Here is an 8,341-nt window from a genome sequence, read left to right as displayed (position 1 = left end):
AAGTGCATAATTACGGTGTCAGCTGAAACATTTTGCAGGCAAACACATGAGGGCAAATGGAGGTTACACTGATGAATGTTCTCCTCGATTGAATATAGAAATGAGGATGGCATATTTCCATTACATTTTCATATGATGTTTGCATTTCCCTTAATTGCCTTTAATAATGACAGCTCTTCTCACAGTTAAAATCTGCATTTGACTTCATCAAGGTGCATGTGTGGGTTGCATTTCCCACGTCACTCCAACAAGACTTGTTTTCTCTTTCTGACTTTGTTTCTTCTTCAGATCATGCCTCCTCAGCAGATTAGGAAACTGTTAATGTTTTTTTTTTTTTAAGGCCTGTCTTTCTCCCAGTACATGTCTTTCTCTCAGACTCTGTCCAAGACATGCGTGATGGTCCTGGATAAAAGCCTGTATCACACTGTGCTCTTAACTATGCACCACAACCTCCATACCCACATGTCTTCCCAAACCCTCTGTGCGGAAACATCTTTGTCGTTGACCTGGTTACAAAGACAAGGAACACTTATGGTTTGTAAAGCCTCTCATCTTCCTACCACTTCTCACACCACTCTCCGCAATGGAGCCAGAACAAGTATATATATCATTTATTAAATCTGACATTGCACTAGGGTCCTAATGTGAGATGTGTTGTCTACTCCAGCACGCCATGGTCCATTAGGCCTTCACTCCGGCTCACGAAAAACATGGTGTGGATGATACAAAACAACACCAGTAGTGAGAAATGTACTAGAGCAACCGCCTCTATTAGCAGACTACCTGGGTCTTATTGCTGGATGGTGTAATAGTCTTGTTGATGGGACAATGCTTTCATATGACATTTTCCTGAACCCACTAACAGAGGTGTTTACATCTCTGTTGTGTTTGATGTGAGGCAAATAATCCCTGGCCTGCAGGACTTGGTTCCAATCAGCTAATGGAAAGGGAACTCTTCATCCCCCATCCTCCTGCCCTCCACTGCGTCCATTTTCTTGCAGTGCCACATTCACCATGGCAGAGTCTGTACCAAATGTTATAATGGTTGAGCCATTAAGGCTACATTTATAACCTGCTAGCAGATCTCAGGCATTATATTCAGTCACAGCTATTCATGCTAACTTATTAAACTGAATGCCAGAATGGGAGAAAGCAGAGTGAGCTCAAGCATGCGAGAGAGGAGAAAGAGTAGAAACAAATAGTCGGAGAGGAGGTCGGCCTTGGGCGAATCAAGACTTTTGTGTTAGTGAGGCATACATTTTACCTCTTCCATGGAAATGGGTTATGCTTAATAAAGCGAGGGCTCTGTGCTAATATCTCCAGCAGGGAAATTCACGTTTAACAACGCAGTTATGCCTCTCACTTGCTAAGTATTCTGCTCGTGCCTTTAAATTAACACTAGTAGTACAATTTTACTGTGACAAATTTAATCCTTGGCTTGAGCTCCTGCAATCCCCTGCTGCATTTGACTGTCTAACAATGGGAATTCATGTCTCTTTGGCTGATCCACACACTACTTAAAAAAAGTCTGATTCTGCTCTGAGTCACGAAAGTAATTTGTTCATCTTATTATGATGAACGTATTAGCAATTAAATCATCTTGATTTTTATAGACACATCCTACATTATTCTTCACATAGCATATAATGTATATGTTATCAAATATACTGAGGCTGCATAATAGAAAATCAGACATTTATTATGGTAGTCAGAGAATGAAAAGAGTGTGTTGAGATTATTAGATTTTTTGATTCCAAAGTTTGTAGAGATGCCAAATATGACAGATTTGAAAATATGTATAAAATAATACACAATAATTTTCATGTACTTATATGGATACATTATATACAGTATGATACTGTCAGACAGTGAGACATATGATGATTGTAACAACCTTAGAGCTATGTAAAGGGAAACCAAAGGAGAAAGTGGAAAGTATAAAACAGTGTAATAAATTCTTACTGGAAGCTTATTGTAGACAGGGTGCTATGTGGATTATATGCCTAAGTGTTTCATTTCAAGCCTGCCTTCCAGAGAGTGCATCTCATAGCCACACTGTTTCACCCCATACACTTTCCCCAGTGGTCCTATAAACCACATCCTGTATTACATGGCACACTGATTCAGGCATTCGAATAGCCCTTCTAAAGCAAGGGGAAAGAGATACACTGGCTTTTTGGGATGAGTCAGCTTGGTGGCAACGGTGAATAGGGAAGAAATCCATGCTCTGGTCTCTGTTTGCTGGTGGATCGTGGGTCTCCCTGTGATACTTATTATCCCAGCTGTGTGTAACGGTGCCCCTGTGGGTGCTGGCATTTTCCACCGAGTTAGAATAAGAGCTCTCTTCTCCTCCCATAGGGGACCTGTAGAGACTCTCTGATTCGCTTTCTCCCAAGGCTGACGATGCTTCAGCAGCTCCAGGGAGGCACTGAGCACTGAGACTGTGTCGCTGTGGTTGGTTGCCTCTTAATGACTCTGCTGCTTTAGACATGCAAATAGAGTTGAAGTGGAGAGAAGGCCCGGAGGGACAATTTGGCATATGAATCAAATGCAATATACTGGATTTTACAGTGAATGTGTGAGTAAGTTATACTGTATGTGTATGAATGAATGAATGAATGAATAGGAATATCAGTGTGCATATGGTTATGAAATATTTTTGACAGCCTATAAAAAGTATTTTTTTATGACACAACTATAATTCATGGAAATGTGTTGAATTTGCAGTCCAGTTCATTGAAATACTGATTCCATAATGTCAGTGTGAATTTAAGACTTAAAAGAACCTGGATAAAGCTCACTAATTAACATGTCTTCATGCTAGCAATACTCCCCCCTGCTTGGATTCTCTATGCTAAGCTAATTGCCTCCTGGCTATACTTCAGCTTCATATAACACAGATATGAGAGTGGTATTGATCATCTCATCTAACTCTTGGAAAGAAAGCAGTGTAATACTACTACCCTACTATTCCTTTAAAACAATAATACTACCCACTACTAGATAGTAGATATTAGTGAGTAGTGGTAAATGCTAAAACATGTAAATAGTAGCATGAGTACAGAAAAGTCAAGGTTCAGGGTTCAAGATTTCTTCGGCTAACCAGTGCAAATTTCTTGTGCAGACAAGGGATTTCCAGAGTTAAAATCAAGACATCACAGCAATACGACATCAAAACAAAATACCCTAAAACAAGTATCATCAGTACACAAACACACAAACACAAACACACACACACACACACACACACACACACACACACACACACACACACAAAAGTGCCATGCATGGGTGAAGTGCATTATCTCATGCTAGTGTTTAGTAGTGCAATAGCTGCAGGCACGAAAGCATTTCTATAAAAAATTTTCTACCCCTAGGGGCCCAAAAAGATCACGGCTGCAGCTGTGAGAAAAAAAGACTAGATTTGTCTAATTAAAGCCTGATAAAAGAGGGTCATCATCATGGTTTTATTCATGTTAATATTAATCTGAAGTTTATTTATTTTAGCCACCATACACCAGTCCTACTAAACAAAATAAAGATATAACAAAAAAACTAAAACAAGACAGAAACCCTGAGTGTAATTGACTGAACAAGGGTATATTTTGTGGCTTATGAATTCAACATTTAACTTGTAATAGAAAGAATGTGTTATTTGTTATTTCAAAAGTCTCAATTTACAAGACCCAACAAGACAGAATAAACAGCATATTAAAAGATTTTGCTACTTTTTAGATTCTTACCGCTAACATTGTCTAATAAATATAATGTTTTATCTCACAATGCTACTACAAAACAAGTGGTGCAATCAAATGAGTAAATACATAAATAAATAAATGCATTCATCATTAAAGGGTAACTTTGGCATTTTTCAATATGGTCCCTTGTTTTTGTGTCGAAGTGACTAATGGGGATAACAATTTTTGAATTTGATCCAGTATTGGGGGAGATCGCTGCTGCCGGTTTCAGCAAAACAGTCTGCAGCGTCCTTGTAGGCAACGGCGCACTCTCAAAGTACATCCATTCAAAGTGCTTATTTTTGCTACTGAGACTCAGGTTATTATTATAAGGGTCTGATGACATTGTGAAAAGGACCCTGCTGAGAAATGAAATGTTTTCTACCTTTTGCTTGAAGCCTTCTTAGATTGAGGTATAAATTATTGACTTTGCCAGCATTCAGAATTCAGTGTGGTGGATGTCATTTGTTTGTTATGTAAATTATGTTAGAATAAAAAAGTATTACTTTTGTCTTGGTTCTCTCCTACATGTTGCTATTTTTGGGGATTTAATTTGTTCCTCTCCTTAGAGAACACTTGGCCACATAATAATGTGGGGCAACAAGATTTTGTTTATCTTTCATTCTGTTTGCAGTTTGAAAACCATTTGTCACTTCCTTGTGTAAACAGCTGTCCAGATGTGTGTACATTCATCTTTGTTGAATCTTTTAGCAATAAAAACAATGTGTCCTAAATGGCTCAACACCTTGTACAATGAATTCATTATAAATTACAGCAAAGGCAATCATTATAAAATTTACTTCTAGGCCTTAAATTGCTCCTGTCAACATGCAAGAGTGACGAGAAATTTAGTGGTGTAAAATATTTATCTGTAACTTGTAGAGTTGATGTGACAAAACCTCCGACAGGCTCATAGTATTATTACTAAACATCAGCCATGTTTTACTTTGTAGACTTTCCGATACTTATTTTTCATGCAGGCAGTGTGGGTGTAACATCATTATAATCATTTGTGACAATCATTCAAGTTAATTTGCAAATGTGACACACATATTCACTTACTGTACAATCTGAGCACTACTGCTGCTCTCTGGGATAAGTCATAATGATTACCAGTATTGACTGCTTTGAGTTGGCTTTACACAGTGACATGGTGTGTTACAGCATGAACTTCCTCAGATTTCACAATACTCATAAGGCAGCAGGGAGGTGTAATGCTTCCTTAACATTTGGCAGCCAATTAGATTGATTGTCACTACATACAGAGGCTGTTAAAGGGTGTCAGTCATGAGCGTAATGTATTCAACAGTAATTGCACGGACCCCTGGGGATGTGAACTACTAAATTGTGGCCTTTACTGTGTCAGACAGAATTCTCATGGTTGTTGTCACAAAAACTTACAATGCCTGTAATGGACAGTTTCTGAGGGGAAACTTCTGTATCCATGTTATGATTAAAAACACATTTATCTTATTCTTTTTTTTATTGTACTTACATGTTTTATTAACCCTACAGTGTTATAAACTGCCAACATTAGTGCCTCCAGACAATAACTCTGGTGAGGGCTGTTGAATGAAACACTCACAAAAAGTCATTAATTCACTTTAAAGTTTTGGGTACTGACTAATTTATATGACTACAATCATATTAGAATTAGGTATGGACAAATCTGCAGAGAACCAGCAGTAAATCAGTTCATACTAATCTCATACTACTAATCCCAGATCAACTTTGTATTATGACATGCTGTGAAAAACTACCTTGTGCTAGCCTGACGTTGCCAGACCATTTTGCAAATGTGAATTAGTCTGGAACCTCTCAGTTCATTTTTGATTTCCAAGGGGTATTATCGACGCCTGCAGACCAAAATCCCTCTGGACACAACTGGATAGACCTAGAGCACAACACATCAGTACAACGAAACATGTGGCATTGTGTTGAACGAAGGAAAAATGCATCTTTCCTGCAAACAAAAGCTTTAAGAGTAGTTGTTTGTTCTTCTTTTAGAGAAAATACCGACCAGTTCCTTTGATACTGACAGAATAGTGGATTCGAGGCAATGTTCCACATCAGCAGCAGCCATCTTGTTTTCTTACAAGAATATATATGACAAAAGCATGCCAATTCTGCAGAAGCAATTTTTCTTTGTGCTTGTATTGAATCTGTCTGTATCAATTTCTTCACCACAGTATGACAGTCAATCTAATGATGGGTAGTTAGCAGGCAACGTGTTTTTAGATCCTGGACATGACCATAATGCTCCTAGGTAATGATCATATTCTGCCACCTCTGTCATTGTTCCCCTTATTGTCATGTTTGTTTACATGCAGTCCTTATAGGGACAGGTATGCTATGTGATAATGTTATGCTTGAAGAGAGAGAACATTGAACGGATGAAAATGACTTCTTCATACTAAGTGTTTGACCCTCATTAAGCCAACCAAAGGCGAGGAGGAGAACACCAAGCTGCTGCTGTGGCGACAGAGCAGCTGTCAAAACAAATACACATCAGAAGTTGTCAACAGAATATACTGATAACAAAAACCCAGTACGTTAAATGTTAAGTCTAAACTCATTAATTATTATTATAAAATTAATTATTAATCTGAATAAACAATTACCCACATTTATACATCTTTTTTTCTTTGATTAGTATATATACAATCAATAATAAAGAATAACAATACATTGTTTCAAGTGAATATAACATGTTTTTCTGTAATCCAGTACATACCATATGCAACTGTTAGTTACCTTCCAGTGAACTCACATCTGATCAATTTGCAAGTCCATATGAGTTCTCTAATAACCTGACAGTGTCAGACATGTGCTTTCTGCTCGTTGTCCAATACTGCACAAACAACACTTAGTGGTTGGCCATAGGGGCTACACAGCCATACACTGTTTCCTAGCAATGTAAATGCAGAATCTAGCCATTGTAATGCCTCATTTTATGGTTTAAAAGCCTATGCATTGATCTGAAAAAAAACGGGGACTCGCTTTATTCAATGAATATATATATATATATATATATATATATATATATATAGCATTAAATATAGGCTGACCTCCACCAAAGACCATCCCTTATACTGGTTATTCCATTTCCATAGCAAAACATTATGGTCATCATGTTTAGGAGCTGCCCCATATTTAGAATATTCCATGAGTAAACCAGGTTTGAACCAGTGCTGATAGGAATTAGGCATTAGGAATTTAATCCTATTATCTGCTGGTTTGGGGACGGATGAAATATGTGCATTCCTCATGTAACACTTCAGGATAGCCTAATACTGTTAGATAGGTGAGCACAATTTCTATATTGCATTTGTTTCTTGAGGAGTGTGAAATAATACATATTTACAAGTAGTAAATATATATAACCTGTTACTGCAATGTGAGAAGAATTTGAGGCGCAAACAACACAAAAGGAAAGACACACATACACCTACTTGCACATACACGCACTTCTTTTATTTACCATTATCTACATCTCCTATAAATCTGACGCTTTTCCAAACTTCTGGGTTTAAATCACATTGAGGTGATGAAATTGTCATTTTTGATTATTACCTATTGTGGGATCACCTTCACGTCTGCTAAAAGGCTTTTAGTGTTATTAAGGCTCATATTCATGAAGTATAATTTACAATATCATTTTGACTGTAATTGAACAATGCATCAGAATAATCAGGACGCCACTTTGATTTGTGTTGTTAAAACAACAGAAATAATATATTACCCTAGGCCTCACTTCAAGACATATAATGTGAATTTGCCCATCAGTTGCTGAATGCCTCTCTTTTCCAAGATGGCAGGCAAATATTCCTCATGCTAATGTGTGATATTAGTCTAATGGTGTGTGGTGGATGTGAACAGCTGGTTGTTCCTTGTTGGGTTGATAATTAGCTAGAAGCATACAGAAGAGTTACTGCACATGGCCCCTCTCCATCCTCCCCATCTCTGCTGCTCAGAGACTGTATCTCAAGGGAGAGCTGGCTTCCAGCAGAATCAAACCCCTCTCACTGCAGGGATTTTCATCTCCTCTATTTCTCATTCTGCTCATCCCACTCTTCATCAGTTTTCTTTCTTCCATCTATAGTCACTGATTCTGGGAGATGTAGAGGTGGGAATAGTTACCCACTGAGGTGCTGACATCACTGCTGCAGATGGCAGAATGTGGATTTGTGCACTATACTAATAAGACCAGGTGTTCCACCACGAGAGACACAGCATTTTAAATGGGCCTGCAAATGAAATGCAAACCCATTTAACTGTTAAGTGTGTGTAAGGTGCAGCAAGCCCAGCATCTGGAATGGTTTTAATATTCATGCCCTTACCCATTTATTAAAGTACTTTCCAAACATACACACCCACTGATTCCTGACTTGTTGACTAATTGTTCAGTGAGTAGAGCAATGACAAGAACTGGAGAGCAAACTGTGACAAATAGATTTTCCCTGGGCACAGCATACCGGTACTCTAGCTACATAATGAACATGGTCAACAGGCAACTGATTTATCTGTTATTATACAGGTAGATGTTAATGAGACAAGTTAATGGTGGATTGATCTTCATTGCTGTATGTTATCACATAATATAC

Source organism: Dicentrarchus labrax, unplaced genomic scaffold (assembly GCF_905237075.1).
Source record: "Dicentrarchus labrax unplaced genomic scaffold, dlabrax2021, whole genome shotgun sequence".
NCBI classification, from domain to species: Eukaryota; Metazoa; Chordata; class Actinopteri; family Moronidae; genus Dicentrarchus; species Dicentrarchus labrax.
This window is presented reverse-complemented; position numbering follows the sequence as displayed.